Raw genomic sequence first — 17,559 nt, 5'->3', positions numbered from 1 at the left:
TGCCCTAAAACCATGAAGCTTTAACAACCATATGGAGTAAAATTTTTTTTTCTAAGTGAGAAACGGGGAAACAGACAGACTCCCGCATGTGCCCGACCGAGAAGATCCACCCAGCATGCTCACTAGGGGGCGATGCTCTGCCCATCTGGGGCATTGCTCCATTGCGACTGGAGACATTCTAGTGCCTGAGGTGGAGGCCATGAAGCCATCCTCAGCTTCAAGGCCAAGTCTGCTCCAATGGAGCCTTGGCTGTGGGAGGGGAAGAGAGAGACAGAAAGAAAGGAGAGGGGGAGGGGTGGAGAAGCAGATGGGCACTTTTCTTGTTAGCCCTGACTGGGAATTGAACCTGGGACTTCCACACGCCGGGCTGACACTCTACCACTGAGACAACTGGCCAGGGCCGAGTAATTTTTTACTTTAAGGCAACTTTCTGTATCCAAGATCTTCAATTTTACTTAAAATATTATGGATATAAAATTCTCAATTACCCTTGGTTAGATTACCCATGTGGTATATACTCTATGGAACACAGTTGAATTTTCAAGTTGCCTTCCCTTGTCCAGTACCTGGTCCACACAATCCCAAGTATTCAAATAAAAAAAATGTTTTGAGGCTATTTACAACCTTTCAGACTATGTTAGGACAACAATTCTGAATTGGGAGGTGAATTCCAAGGAGCATAGCACGGTGTTTGGGCAAAGAAGGGGCATGTGTGGCTTGAAAGAGAACATTCAATATTGTAACATAATTTTGTATTTGAAAAATGGAAAAGAAATCTCTTGATTTTATCATGCAGATAACAAAGAGCAACTCTCTTTCATAGTCGTAGCTGGTAGGCACACTTAGAAGACAGAGTGAGAAAGAGTTCAGGGGGAACAGTGTAAGTTGCCTGTCAGTTACCTGAAATGCTTTCCAATGGGTTTAGTATCATTTATGCTGTCATTTCTATTGAAAACCATGCATATATAAATAGATTCTCTCTGAAATTGTACATTGATTTAAAAAAAAAATGTTCACTTGTTGGCCACAAGTAAGATGGGGTCAGCACAGTCGCATAATACTGGTGACAGTATTGTAATATATTTATCTCCCCTCCTCTTTTATTTTCTAAAGTTACAGAAGAAAGGCGGGCTACAATAATTTAAAGAGATAAAGGGCGGGCCAGTCTTCACTTGATTTGTAAAGAAAACTACCGAAAGATGGACAGACTCAGGTCCTGTAACATAACGCACAGGACCCCTCAACGTGAGGACTCTGCTTCTTGTCACTGAAGTGACTCAGAGCTTCCTCCCAGCCGAGGACGTCTGCTGATTCTAGCTGCTCTTCATCTCTAAGAAGCTTATCTTGCTTTATTTTCCTCCCTGAAAATGCCAGCCAGACCTCGGTGCTGGGGGACTTAGTGAAATCAGTCACTTCTCTCCTTATCTTCCATCTCTTTCCAAGCACACCACCTCTGTTTCAGAAGACAAAGCCAGTGTAGTGGAGAAAACACAAACTTTGGACAGCTCGTGAGGGCTGGCCAGCATGAGACCACTCAGGCTCAGCGTAGGTGTCCTGGAGAGGGGCAGCTCTCCAACCCCTGCGGGGGACACCCCACAGCGTGCAGACCAAGAGGGACATGACTCTTAGAAATCATGGACTCTCACCTTCTCACTAAAGCCTGCTTGCACCATGCACCTCTACGCTTTGCTTCCAAAACAGCCCAGTAAACTATAAGACATTATTCATATTATAGGGGAGACAGGAGTAAAAAAAAAAAGTGCACTGTTCACTGTGTGTTGCCTTGCTTTATGAAGATCTGAATGGCATCACGACGTTATTTTGTCTTATACTGAGGTCCCTAAGTTGTCAACAGGAGACAGCATGGCTGCATTTACAAGTTGAAATGTATATATATTTTTTCCTGCTTTCCTAAGATCAGACACAAGACGTGTAACTTCCAGTACAGCTCGGTGCAGTTGTCTGATATACTGAAGTTTTGAATACGCTGAAACACCGGCGTTATTTCTGTTTATGATTTACCTTGAACGCACGGAGTCAGAATCCAGCTAATAGTTCCAGCACATTTTCTCCTAAAATGCCTCATCGTTTTCTTGTCTTAATGATGCTTATAAAGACAGAGCTCTTAAAAATAATTCCTAAGAAACTATCCAAATGCGATCTCCGCAGGATGAATTCTGGCGTTATTTTCCTGCTTGCCGTTCCTGAAGTTGCCCTGTGGCGGGTTACGAGGAAGCCTTTTCTGACTATTGTTGAGTCATTGCCAGGTTTTCAGAAGGGTTTTAAAATTCAGATGTGATGTAGCCGTCAAAGAGAATATATGGGATGCCACTTGGGAGATTTGAGGGGCAACATATTTCTCGGTTTGTCATGAGAGAAGGAGAATTTGAGTGTCATCTATATTCATTCGCATACATTTTTGCAAAGTTGTACTTTTTCCTGTACTTTTGACTCTGAAAGCAGGGTGGTCCAGTGGGTTCAGTGGTAGTCATTAGCGACGTTGCCAAATATTTCTAGTTTCTGGGTTTATTCTATTTGGGGCTTTCTTTGGCGGGGGGGCACGTGATAGGATTATGCTTCCTTAAGCCTTTTTGCTTGTGTGGGGCTATGTGAATCGTTCTGGCTAATGAGTTCTGAGTGGGAAGGAGGCATGGAGTTTCCAGGCTGCACATTTCATGCTGAAGTGAGACGTCCCAGAGTTTCCTATCACACTGCCTTGGTCACCAGCTGTCTGTTTTCTAGGGCTGCCATAACAAATTATTACAAATTGGGTGGCTTCAAACAGGAACTGATTATTCACAGTGTTGGACGACAGAAGTACACAGTCAAGGAGTCAGTAGGGTTAGTCCCCTCTGGAGGCTGTAAGAGAGAAGCCACCCCTCCCTCTCTCTTAGTCCTGGGGCTTGTTGGCGTTGGCATTCCTTGTCTTATAGATGCAGCACTTCAAGCTCTGCCTCCATCTTCACATGATTTTCTGTGTCTGTATGTCCTCTCCTCTTTCTGTAAGGACACTAGTCATCGGGTTTAGGGGCCGACCTAAATCCAGAGTGATTTTATCTCAATATCCTTAATTAGTTATATCTACAGAGACCCTATTTACTAATCTGATCACATTCTGAGGCTCCAGGTGGTATAAATTTTTGGAGAACACAGTTCACCCCACAATGCCAGCCATGGACCAGAAACTTAATACTCCATCTACTCAGGAGCCAGACTAAAGACAACAGGGAGCAGAGCCTCAGCCAACCTACAGTGGACCTGTGGAATACGTCAGAAAGAAACCTGGGCTATTGCAAGTTACTAAGATTCTGGGGATGCTTGTTACCTTAGCACCCCCAGATAGACACAGGTTTGACGTTCAATGTGACTCTCTGAAGTGTTCAACCTTCCGTCATTCTTGACGTAAAAATCAGTCTGAAGCAAACAGACTCAGTGGTCACATCAGCACCAAATGATTAAGGTAAAGCTGCCTATTTTTGGAAATAAAATATGTAAGGTCTACTGGAAAGTTCTGTCCATTTTTGGAATAAAACAAAATACAAATTTTTCTTACTGTCAATAGACTTTATTAAATAATATAATTGCCATTATTATTAATGATTTCTGGCCAGCATGAGGGCAATTTGTATATCCCATTTTTGAAAAATGTTTTATCTTTTGATGCGAAAAATTGAACCAGTGCTTGTTTGATATCTTCTTCAGTTTTGAATTTTTTACCCTTCAAAAAATTTTGTAAAGACAAAAACAAGTGATAGTCGGAGGGTGCTAAGTCCAGGGAATATGGTGGATGCAACAGACATGCTTCTGTAGCATTTCTTCCTTGTTGAAATTTGTAAAAATTACAGTGGCGTAAATGAACTTTATCAGTAGCCATGGGTACACTATGGCTTCACACATAAGACTAACGTGAATCAACTTTGTTTTAGTTAATTTGCTACATCAGTATGTATACATTAAGTGATAAAAATAGAGGCATACATGCGCCAAATAAACATGTGCTTACGTGTTGAAACTTGTTGTGATAGAAAGAATACAACTTTCCAGTAGACCTTATACATACGTTTTTCTTCTGAAATTATCCTTGCTTTGATAATTTTGTTGCAATCTTCAATTTATTTCAACATTTAAGCTTAAGTAACATTTTCTTTAAAACAGGTTGGCTTATCCAAAAGAGACTTGGGTTATAAATAATTAAGTAGGTCTAGTTTGTTTTTGTTTTTTGTTTGTTTTTTTTTTTTGCATTTTTCTGAAGCTGGAAACAGGGAAAGACAGTCAGACAGACTCCCGCATGCGCCCGACCGGGATCCACCCGGCACGCCCACCAGGGGGCGACGCTCTGCCCACCAGGGGGCGATGCTTTGCCCATCCTGGGCGTTGCCATGTTGCGACCCTCCTGGGTGTCACCATGTTGCGACCAGAGCCACTCTAGCGCCTGGGGCAGAGGCCACAGAGCCATCCCCAGCGCCCGGGCCATCTTTGCTCCAATGGAGCCTTGGCTGCGGGAGGGGAAGAGAGAGACAGAGAGGAAGGCGCGGCGGAGGGGTGGAGAAGCAAATGGGCGCTTCTCCTATGTGCCCTGGCCGGGAATCGAACCTGGGTCCTCCGCACGCTAGGCCGACGCTCTACCGCTGAGCCAACCGGCCAGGGCTAAGTAGGTCTAGTTTGAAGAAGATAATGGTGCGTCAGCATCAGGAAAGTTAAAAAGTAGTTCAGGTAAGTGAATTTGTTATTCAGTTATATATTTTAATAAAATGTCAATAAAAATCCAAGTGTTTTAATTATAAGAAGATGACACAAACATTAGACAAAATGTAAAAGAGCCACAGCAGTCTATTCTTTTACTTCATCTCTTTCTAATTAACAGATAAATGTTGTATTATATAATGACAATAACAGAAATATGTTACTCCTGATTGCTTGTACCCCCCTTTCAGTCCAAGTAATGTAAATTCTTACTTTCAGTTATTTCCTGGGTTTTAATTTTGTATGGCTTCTTTTCCATCCCTGTCCACCGCTCTCTAAATGTTTATACGTGTGTACACATCTATATGTTTCTATCTCTACAAATAGGTTTACAACATCATAGATTTATACTCTATGCTTATTTTATTCCTCTGTATCAATATATGCATTTCTGTATCACTTGCCTCTGAGTTCTAGGAGGAAGTCTCTAGATGGTCATCTAACTCAGTGACATGGCATTTCACAACACCCATAGATGACCTCCACTTTTGTTTTATAAGCAATTGTATGCTTAACCTGTGAGCAACGTTCTTGATTTCAGCACGTTCTGTGTCTCTCATTTGATTCTATTACTGCAGCAGGAAGCTCTCAGCCTCAGCTCTGGCCCATGTCACCCGAACTTCGGCTGCTCTGCTGGCTTGCTCCTGCGGTCCCTTGTAACCACCTTCACTGGGTCAGTTTTCTGTTTGCATCCAGTGACGTGGGGGTGGCAAACTTTTCCTTTGAATTCTGTTTTACTTCCACTGACATGGTGCAAGTTGTTTACTTTTCTGCTTCCTGGCGCTGACAAAATTTACTTGTTGGAAGGGGGCTGTGGACGAAGGGCACAGAAGAGAGTTAGACACGTAGGCTGTAATCGCTACTCTTAAGTCAGAACTCCCCTTCCCTGGTTTCAAATGATTTCTTTGCATGTCTCATGGTCCCATCCAAGTGCCTGGTACATAGTGAGCCCTTAAGAAATAACTATTGATTGATTCTTAGCAGATTCACTTAATGCAACAGAGTGAATCTATTAGACGATAGCAATAAGATCTGAAATAGAAAGATTCTTCTACTACTTAATAGTTTAAAATATTTTTCTCATTTAGCAAACATTTGTGGAGTGCACCTGATTTCAGCCAGTATATGGAGCACAAAGTAATGCAGTGATACGATTCCTGCCATTGAGGCTTCTATATATTTTTAAATCTCTGTTTTGTATTCAGCTTTAGATGCTATTCATTTTAACATAATAAAAGCTATCGTACATCCCCACACTTGACAATTATAAATACCTTGATATTTCTAAGGCACCTTCTCAGATTACGGCTTCCCATTTGGTCCACTCAGCTATCATCACAGGCTATTTTGGTTCTGCTGATTATAAAAAGGAGTCTCAAAAAGTAGGGGAAAAAATTGTCTAAGTTTACACAGAGAGCAAGATGTGATGAGAAGGAATCTAACTTCAAGGAAAGCACAAAATCCAAATAGGTGATCGTCTCTCTCATTAAGCAAGATTAAAAGCACCAAAGATGCTGTTAATCGGGGAGATTTACTGAGCGTTCAGAGAGCTTTGAATACAGTTGAGTTATTGGGCAGCTCCATTTATACACCAAACTCACATGATGGACCCTGAATCAATGCCAACATCAGTTAGATATGGGGAGGTGTACCACAGTGTATCCGTTGCTCAGATCCTCAATGGATGGAAATCCTTTGGAGAAAGGAGAGTGAGCAGTGGCAGAGCAGAAAAGGATGCCGTCATCCTGAAGGAAAATTCAGCCCACCCGGTGGCTGCTATCATAAGTGATTCAGGAGGGAAACCAGACAGTGGAGGGGAGGGATATGGCAAAGAAGATAAATTCTGAAAGAAAAGTGAAAATCCAGTCACCCATTCAGCTCTTTGTGCATTCCTGGATGATTGGCATGCAGTCATTATCCAGATGGCCAGCTGAGGTGTTCACCTGCCACCAGGCTTTCTGGCATCCTGCAGACAGTGGGCTACAAGCCGTTTTTCAGAAAAAGGTACATTAAAGCTGAACCGTTCCTAACTGTCAGCATAATCAAGCGATATTTGCCACGAGGCATAAAACAAAGTGAAATCCTTAAGGATTTTTTTATTGTGACTGTTTCTTTCTTTTTAAAGAATGCAAAATGAATCACTGAGAAGATGCTGAATTTATTTGCGATTCTGTAAAAAAGAAAAAAACATTGTCACCTCTTACAAGGGGTGATGAAAGAGATGAGTTGCTGATGACCTCAGAAGTTGGAACACCTGGGCTTTAGACCACAGGGGAGCATCCGTTGAATTCAGAAGCCTAATTGATAATCTCATCTGAAGAAGTCTAATTGAAATTTTTTTTTAATTTTTAAATTTTATTTAGAAAATTAAATTGAACATGGTGACATTGACCAATTAGAGTACATAGGTTTCCAGTAAACATCTCTATAGCATTTGAACTGTTGATTATCACCCAAAGTCAAATCATTTTCCATAACCTTATATTTGTCCCTCTTTATGCCCTCCCCCCCACCTCTGCCCCTGTTCCTCTTCCCCACACCCCCTGCCCACATATCTCTTTCCCCCTGGTAACCACTTCTCTTTTATCTGTATCCATGAGTCTCAGTTTTATATCCCACCTATGTGAAAAAAAGAATGAGTAAGATAGAATAAGAGATCATATGGAGGGCTGGACAGTGTTCCAACAGTCGCCAGTTCTACCGTGTGGAAAACGGGAATAATGTGGTCTGACTGTGCAGGGCGCAGGGGGACCCACAGGAGCAGAAGGAAAGGGGTAGAGAGCCTTTTGTTCCTCATTAGGTCTTGACAAGTGATTTTCAAATCCCAACTCCAGCGCTCTGTCATCAATGAATAATGAAAAGATTCAAAATAAATCAATGTCTCTTTGGAATCCACTCAAGAGTTGACATGTCCAGCTTCCAAATATGCACATTTTTACCAAAGTGCCAAAAATAAACATAAAGAGAGCTAACATTATTAATCAGGCATTACGTGTCAACACAGGATTTGAACTTGAGCAGTCTGTCTCCAGAACTGGTACTCTGGAGACTAATGTTAAGTTGTTTGTAAGTCCCAGGATGAATTATTGCCTATATTTATTCTCAAGATCATCTACATTTAGAGAAAAGGTGAAACCAGCGGAGTACGTGGCATCACAACCGCATTGAGCTCGGACTCAGTCACAGAACCGTTAGAACGGCAGCCTTTGTCTCACTCCTCATCTGCTCCGTTCTCCCCGAGGCGCCCAATGTCTACGCTCTAGCAGACTTGACGTGTCACAGGATGATGTGTGTTTAGCTGAGCTTTAAAGAAACTTCAGCTACTTTATCCAAAGGGGCAAAATAGCACTGCATTTTTAAACAAAAAATATAAACATATTTCACCTTGATATTTTATTTGTTTATTTATTTAATGTATTTATTTTGTATGAAAGAGAAAGGAAGGGAGAGAGATGAGAAGCATCAACTCATAGTTGTGGCACTTTAGTCGTTCATTGATTGCTTCATGTGCCTTGACCAGGGGGCTCCAGCCAAGCCAGTGATCCCTTGCTCAAGCCAGTGACCTTGGGCTCAAGCCAGCAACTTTTGAGCTCAAGTCAACACTCTATCTACTGCACCTCCGCCTGGTCAGACCAAACTAGACCTTTTAAACAACATGTGTTATGAGAGAAAAGGGTGTATAGATATTTTAGCATAATGATAAAATATTTTTTCAAAGAACCATGTAATGATCTTAAACTTGTGTCTACCTAATAGCACAGTTTCAAATATACAGAGAAAAGTTGACCGATTCAAAATAAGAAATAAATAAATCCGAAGCCTCGGTTTGAGATTCTAATATTTCCTTCTGAGTAACTTACAGAACAAGCAGGTCAATCTGAATACAGTGGTTTTGAACAATATCATTAAGTAGCTTGACCCAATTGTCATTTGCAGGACACTATAATCAAAATGGAAAAATAAAAGCATTTTCAAGTGCTAATTGATGTTTACTAAGAAGAATCATGCTCGGACATTTTAAAAACTGTTTCACATAATTAAGGAACTTTCAGCTAAAAAAAATTTCTTGAACTCTAGTCATTGAAATATTATCATATAATTCTTTCCAAAACTTTTTCTTTATACTTACAAGTAAAAATAGATATGAATATATATATGTGTATATGTGTATACATATATACTCATGTATACTTAAAAAAGGCATAGTATTGATCTAGATCTCTATAATTTTGTGAATATTCTACATTACTAAATACAGATCTTTTTATATGAACAGCCTTTACATAGCCCGTGTCAATGTTTCTAGAATTGTTTTATTTTGTTTTTAATCTATAGGAACTCCTTGTACATTATGGATATCTATTCTTTATGTATACCAACAATTTTCCTCAATGGATTGTGTAGTTTTATATTTCTTAATGGTGCCTTTTCTATGGAGAGTTTTTCATTTTTATGCAATGAAATTTGTTCTTTTCTTTTACAGTTTTTGAGTTTACTGCTTTGCCTAAGGCAGCGGTTCTCAACCTGTGGGTCGCGACCCCGGTGGGGGTTGAACGACCAAAACACATGCTTTAGGCGACCCCTGTGTTTTGGTCATTCGACCCCCGCTGGGGTCGTGACCCACAGGTTGAGAACCTCTGGCCTAAGGAGTTCCACTCTCCAAGATGATCCCAATTGCTTTTTTATCTGTGTCTTATAATTTATCTTTCATGCAGGAGGAACTAGTGATGTTGTAGGAAAAATTTTGTAGATATCAAGCACTTCACGTGAAATGTTTTGCTCATGTCACAGGTACAGAACAGGTCAGGGAGCCATCTCTGTTCATCATAGGATAATGAAGATCTCAAGTCCTTCATTATCTCAATACAATGTTCAATGGTCTCAATACAATGTTCCTCATTTTGATCTCCATATGGCTAATTCTTATAATCATTGAAGTTACAGTCTGCTCCATTTCCATGCAATGGGCACAATCCAGTTATCCCTGCCTTGTTTAGTGGTAGTTCTTAAAAAATGTTACTAGTGGAAAGTGTTAATTTATTCACACAACTTCCTTCCTTCCTTCCTTCCTTCCTTCCTTCCTTCCTTCCTTCCTTCCTTCCTTCCTTCCTTCACATGTCACTGAAACCAGTCAGTAACCATTAATAGCATTTTACTGAATAATCAGGGATAATGGAAGGCTAGTACAACACACAGCATAACTAGCATCATGCAAGTACAGAAACATCCTGGAATACCTTCTAGGATGTTTTGCTATGTGTCCCCGATGCGTTTCTGTAAGACTTAATGCCACGACTATGTGCTTTAGGATTCTCTCTGGCTATGAATCTGGGTCATATTAAATTCACATTCAAGGTCAATTTACCTACAGCTTCATTTCTTGATTCAAGACAAAATTTCACAAAGATAATGTGTTCATTCATTTGATACATATTAATATCTCCTCCTAATATGTTCTGGACACTGAATTAAACAGATGTCAAAGCGTTCTCAGATAAATTCTAGAAAAATAAAAAAAACAAAAATAAAGCCCTTACTTACTGTTAGCCAGAGGGTAAGAATGAAAGTGAGATTAGCCCACTCTTTCGGCACTTACAGAAGATGCAGCCACTTAAGTTAGTTTTTGAGGAAAAAAAAGTAGGACAAGAAACAGGGAAATGAGGTGGGTCAAGATGAGATTAATTAACAGATCTCAGAAGTAGATGACTCAAGGGTGAGAAAGTCCAGGAAAGTAAACTCTGTGGGGTCTTGTTTAAGAAAAAGAGACAGTATAAGCAAGACCGGGAAATACTGTTCAAGGATTTGGGTTTAGTGTTCATGTGCACCTGGGCCACACAGACACACAATAGCATGCCTTAGGCTTGAGGTTTGAAAGGTTTGAACTCTTGGTAAAGAGTTGCAGAAAAGATCTTAACCCTTCATATGAACTAACTCTGTGCTCTCATTAACTTACATTCTTTTGGCGATTAAGAGGACGTATTTCGTTATTGAGCAGTGGTCTGAGCCTGGGATCTGGAAGAGGAAATTTCTAAGTACTGTTACCGGGGTGACAATGACTCTGAAATGTATTTGGAGAAGAAAAGCAGATTTCGGTGTGTCAGGAGGAAGGAGTTCTGCTTTGAATGCTCAAGTATTTATGGGATCCTCGCTGGAGAGATTTAGTGGGCAAATACAGTTGGGATCACTGGGGGGGGGGGGACAGGGGATCAAGGTTAAAGATAAAGATTTGGAAGTCACTGACATAGAGTTGATGCCATATCCGAAGATGATGTTGTGTAAGGATGACTTATTGACTTAAAGGATAAGAAGGGTAAAGTGCAACTGGAGAAGAAAATTGAACTGCATAAATGACAGAAGGCACTGACAGTGCAGAAGAGAGTGAATTGTCGCATGGCTCTTTCATTTCCTGAGGGTCAGTTCATAGAAGGGGATTTGAAGATTGCATCGAAATGCATTGGTTACTTCCAACTCTTGCAGCAGGAGGGATCAGGCTCTCTTTGTTCTTAATAGAACACATACCTGCGTTTGTCAATTAGCAATAGCCCATCACCATGTAATGAAGTCTAATAGTCCTGCCTTGATATCCACCTGCCTGATTGTTCTATCTGGTTTTGAAAAGGTAACTTTAATATACAAATGACTTGCCAGTTAACAACTGACCTGAATGTCGCACCAACATTTAGCACATTTTCTAGAAAGGAAAATATCTTCAAAAAATATAGGAAGCCTATTAAGATACAATGAAGAAAAACATTATTGAAGTTCCAATACATCCTCATTTCATGACAAATCACCATGTCCTTTGAGAAGGTATCACATGTTGCTATTCAATTAATACAAAACAAAAGGAAAGCTATAGAAGAAGCCAGACATTGATAGAGATTCCAATGTTCGTATGAAATCTATACTCCCACACATCTTTATAAATTCCTGTGAATACTCTTTTTAAAAGCTTTTTTTTTTTATTCCGTATTTAAAGACTTCCAGAGAAGTACCGTGGTGTACTCAAAATACCAAACTAATAAATAAGCTTTCAGAGTTTGACTCAGAAAATCTGGGATCAAATGCAAACTAAAGCACTTTGATATTGTAATTGCTTCCTACTCAGAAAGCATGAATCCCTTGAGGGTGTGCCCCCACAATTTGATCCGTATTACTATTCATTTTTACCAAGGATGAATGCATTATCTCATGGCAGTCAGACTTCAACTTGGGTTAGGGTTCCTTCTATTGTCTACATGTTTCCATGTCTTTCTACCTGCACTGTGGTGTAGTAGATACTGAAAATGGAGTCAGGTTTGGAAGGTTTGGCTGTTTCTGGCATTTACTTATTGTGTAACTTTGGAAATAGTTGAACTGCTCTCAGCCCACTTTTTCCAGATGGGATGTGGAGAGCGACAGAGATGAAACCTTCCAGGTGAAATTCTGTAGTAGCAAAACACTCTTCCTCTGGCTGGTTGCTCAGTGGTAGAGTGTTGGCCTGGTGTGTGGATGTCCTGGGTTTTATTCACTGTCAGGGCACACAGGAGAAGTGATCATCTGCTTCTTTACCTTGCCTACTCCTCCTTCTCTCTCTTTCTCTTTTCCTCCTGCAGCCATAGCTCAATTGATTTGAGTGCTTTGGCCCCAGGTGCTGAGGATGGCTCCATGGAGCCTCCATGGCAGGCACTAAAAATAGCTCGGTTGTGAGCATGGCCCCAGATGGGCAGAGCATCGTCCCAGATGGGGGTTGCTGGGTGGGTTCCAGTTGGGGCACATGCAGGAGGCTGTCTCTCTATCTCCCCTCCTCTCACTTGGAAAAGATGGAAAAAAAAAAAAGAAAACACTCTGACATGGAAAAGTGCTCTATCAAGATGTTATTATCTTTACAGATCCTCATTTCAGGGCCAACCAGTATTTCTTTACCTTGACAATAATCGTAACAGTGTTTAACACAAGCATCACAAACATGGTGGCCACTATGTGTTTGACATTACTCTGTGATTTCTAGATATTAACTCATTCGATTCTTATAATAACACTATGATTTGAGTATTTTCTCTACTTGGCAACTATTCGTGGTAGGTCAGAATCTGAACACCAAAAATCAGCCACCAAAAGTTGTATTCTAGGTCCTCTTCCTACTGTAAGTCTCCATGTGAGAGGTTGTAAGGATTTCTGTTTGATAATGTGTGGGCTCCATGCTAGGTGTGCATTCCACTGTGACATTATTAGTTCAGAACAATAAGGTTTTGGGGTCTGCTGATGCAAAAAGCAACAAATTTTAAAGGCCTACATCGTTTTCAACTGTAATTTAAGGGAAACCAAAGTTCATTTTGACCTGGTCTGGAATGCATGTAACATCAATGGAAACTAATAACAACAACAACAAAAATTACTACTATTTAAAGTGAGCTTGATTCATTTTGTTGTCAATGATTTCAAAAGCAGATGACATAAGCAACTATAACAGCAGGCAAATGTTTCATTGAGAAATGATTGGGGTTAATAACATACTGCCATGAAGGAGGAAAAGAATTACTATTCACTGATTAAACACAACCTGCCAGACCCTCTGTCAGGTTCTTCACCCTTATTGTGCAACTTAGACCTCAACAAGAAAGCGAAGTATTCCACAGATTGAGAAATCGGGAAGTAGAGAGATTCGGTCTGAAAGGGTGACAGTTTATTTATTGCTGAGCAATAAAGGAACATCAAAATAACTTAAAAGAAGAAAAGGACCCCGCTGTAGTTCATACCCCGTTACTTAGTCTTCATTCAACAAATATCAAAGTGTCGGAGGGCCTTACGCTAAACCAGGCAGTGTGACCTTAACTCCAATGACAGCATGGGGGTTCTTTCTTGTCGGGAGCTATGGACAAATGAAAGAGACAGCAAAGTAAGAAGGCCATGCTGTTTTTCCATTTGGATAAGCCACATGTTAGAGAATGTGTGGGGGAGGATGTATCCAGCCTTGGGCAATGGGGCAATTTCTAATTTCTGGAGGTTATAATGCCTAATTTTGGGGAAAAGACACTGGCCAGTGTGAGATCAAGGGTGTCTGCCTTTATTTATTTTTTCCTGATGAGAATTTATTTTAAGTCTGCTATAACCTTCTGACTACTGACAAAGAGGCAATAGATGTGAAGGGTTGTCAGTAAATCACGAGGAACCTTTGAGAAACTTGGATTTACAAATTCTGTTTTTTGGATCGGATGCTGGGAGTTCCCTTTAAGCCATGCCTTTTTATTTCTTGCATCTCTCTCTCTCTCTCTCTCTCTCTCTCTCTCTCTGGAAACCCATTGTCTCATTCCTCCCACCCCTCCTGCACACCCTTTTCTTGTTTACCACAAGCTGTGTTGTCTCTGGTAGCTGATGGACTTCCAATTAGGTGGTCCCCTGCTGGCAGTAATAACACAGTCAGTTTTGTTTTTTTTTTAATCCACTAAACTCGTGCTCAAGATATTAAGTTGCTCATTTTAAAAATTAAAATTCTGGCACTTTTATGTGATATCTTTCTCCATGGAATTTATTTAGATAATATAGTCTTCAAATTTTCCCTAGAGACCTTTTGACCCACTTTGCAAGCAGTTCAAGTTCACTTATTCAGTTTCCCTATTTTCTTGGGTACTGTGTAGGAATGAAGGCAACTACCATTCATCAAGTGGCTCATCTGGACCAGGTCACTTTACCTACATTTTTCATTGGCTTTATGAGCTAAGGAGTTTGGACAGTTAATAAGCAATATGTCTGAGGCCACTCTACTAAGAGTGTAGGAGCTGGGACTGGGACCTGCATTTTGTCTGTTCAAAACCATTGCTCTGTTCTTTGATCAATAAACATGTGGGCCAGCCTGTCACCTGTTTTTTTTTTTGTTTGTTTGTTTTTTGTTTGTTTGTTTTTTGTGGCAGAGACAGAGAGAGTCAGAGAGAGGGACAGACAGACAGGAAGGGAGAGAGGTGAGAAATATCAATTCTTCATTGCGGTTCCTTAGTTGTCCATTGATTGATTATATGTGCCTTGACCGGGGGGCTACAGCAGACCAAGTGACCCCTTGCTTGAGCCAGTGACCCTAGGCTTAAGCTGGTGAGCCTTGCTCAAACTGGATGAGCCCACACTCAAGCTGGCGACCTCGGGGTCTCAAACCCAGGTCTTCTGCATTCCAGTCTGATCCATTCCAGTCAGGCCCGTCACCTGTTTTTGTAAATAAAACTTTATTGCAACACAGCCATGCCCATTTATTTATGACTTTTTAAAGGATACAATGGCAGAAGTGAGTAACTGCCAAGCCAAATGTATGTACTATTTGGCTCTTCACATAAAAATGTTGTCTGTCTCTGAATATATAAAGCTAACTTAATAACTTCAAATAAGCAATGAGAACTTTCTACTTGAAGAATCTTTTTTATTTCTGTATCATTCATAAGCTGTTAAAGCTAAAAATTTCATGACTCATTTATGACATTAAGATAGTTTTATTTTTTTGAAATAAAAAACACAATAAAAAAACTGTTTGGTTGCATTAGAGTTCCCAGACTTTTTAAATTAGGTTATTTTCTTACATTCTGATGGTGAATATTCTCTCACCCATATTTGCAAAGATATATACACCCCTGTGTTCACTACAGCATTATTCATGGTGGCCAAGACATGGAAACAACCAGAGTGTCCTTCAATAGGATGACTGGATAAAAAAGACATGCTACATATATAGTTCTCAGCCACAAGAAAAGATGAAATTCTGCCATTTGCAACCACATGGAAGGATCTTGAGAATATTGTGCTAAACGAAATAAGCTCAGAAAAACTTAAGAACTATATGATATCACTCACATGTGGGACATAAAACTGAAAGGAGCAGATGAACAAACAAGGAAAACAAACAAAAACTCATAGACACAGACAACAGTGTGGACGTGACCAAAAGGAAGGGAGGGAGGGTGGTAAAGGGTAAAGGAGGTTAAGTATATGCGACAAAAGATGATTCGACTTTGGGTGGTGAGCACACAGTGCAATATACAGAGGATATAGGGTAGAAATGTACACTTGAAACCTGTGTAATCTTATTAAGAAATTTCACCTCAGTAAATTTAATTGAATAAACTGTGGGTTCCTTTGTCTTCACTTGCATATGAACATCAGTTCGTATAGTAGGCTAACCCAATGTGTATTTATTTTGGCTGGAAGAACACAGTTTATGCTGACAATCTTTTCTTTGCCTCTGCAGATCTGTAGCCCATGCTTCTTCACCCTGCACCTGCCCCAGGGGCCGATCTGTACACATGTGCACGTCATCAACAACCTCGCTTGCTTTCTGGCTGCCAGGTAGGTTTGGCCCAAGGAAGTCTTGGTGACAGACTGGAGGAAGGCAGCGGAGTGAGGCAGGGATTTTACCATGCCAGCTCCCTCCCACAGGGTGCCATGGTTAGGCTGTGTCTCTCAACAGGGTCTCAGGTGACAGAAGGAAGCCCTGTGCAGAAGTCCTCTCTGAACAGTTCTGGGAACCACCACTTTTTGTCACCTCTTTGGGCCGAAGAGTATAAGGGAGTTGAACTGCTAGTATCACTGTCCCCTGTGGTTTCCCTATACTTTCTACACACCTTTTAAATAGTCCTTTTATTCAATTCTTCTTAAGTTACCCTGATTTGACCATGCTACCTGCTTGCTGCCGGGACTCAGCTCCCAAGTTGCTCCGAGCAGTAACCCAAGGCGGAAAAAAGGGGCACAGCACACAGTTCACTTGCCTGCTTCTTCCCTTTCTTTCCCCTTTGCCGTGATAAACTTGAGACTATTAGACACAGATTAAATGGCTGTAGAAACATTGGAAGATAGTTTAAGGAGACCCGGGGTTTGAGAAAGTAAGAATGTCTTGGCTTCTATTTCCTGCCCTAATAATGAGTTACTGATAAGAATATTGATATTCTCTGGGACAATTATTTACATGACTGGAAAGTTAACTCTAAGGACAAGAGGCACTGGGTTGATAATGACTCATTCATTTATTCAAGAAATATTTATTGTGCATTTACTTTCAGGACGAATAAGAACTTAGACTAACAATAAATTTGGAGATTGAATTTATTGTTTTTATTCAAATATTTTTATGACTTCCTACCTGTGGTATAAATCCCCTTAGAAGTGATTCTGACAAGGCAAGTATTTGGGGCTCTGTTGTCATGAAGAAATCAACCATTGTCTTTCTTTTCACCTCTCTCCTCAAATAGTCTTGCTGATGAAGATGTCTTAAGAAAATGTATACTTCTATGTTAGGATGAAACCCAGAATTTATAAGCCATAACTCAAGAGGGGAAATCTCCTGGTAACAGTAATAATCAGAATGAGAGAATCAGAAGGAAATGTGAAATTCAGGGCAACTGAGTTGAGTAATCTGTAAGGGGTGTATGTCCTAGGTTTAGCTCAATAATGGAAGGAGTGACCTCATAGGTGGCAAAAGTCTTTTTACAGGTGGAGAGAATGCATCTGATAAACTTTAGCAAATAAAAGAAATCTCAAGAAATTGACATCTATAAATACTTCATAGAGGTTTTACCCAAACATCAAACCTTTCTGTGCCGCCTTGTTAAAGCTGCTCAACGGGTCTGCATCAGCAGAGCTAAGAGGTGCTGTCAGGAGAGGTTGAGTAGCATGAATCCTAGAGCCATGCTAATGTGTCTCATAGCCCGGCTTTATTACCTTCTTACCATATGAATTTAAGCAAGTTACTAACTGTAGTAGGTACGGAGATGCTCCACCCAGATCCGCCTTTGAGAAAGAAAGGAAGGATTGGATGCCTAGCTGCAGAGAGTACGATCTTAAGGTTGCATCTAGCTTTCAGCT

Source organism: Saccopteryx bilineata, chromosome 2 (assembly GCF_036850765.1).
Source record: "Saccopteryx bilineata isolate mSacBil1 chromosome 2, mSacBil1_pri_phased_curated, whole genome shotgun sequence".
Classification (NCBI taxonomy): domain Eukaryota; kingdom Metazoa; phylum Chordata; class Mammalia; order Chiroptera; family Emballonuridae; genus Saccopteryx; species Saccopteryx bilineata.
The sequence above is the reverse complement of the archived record's forward strand: the minus strand, read 5'-3'. Positions refer to the sequence as shown.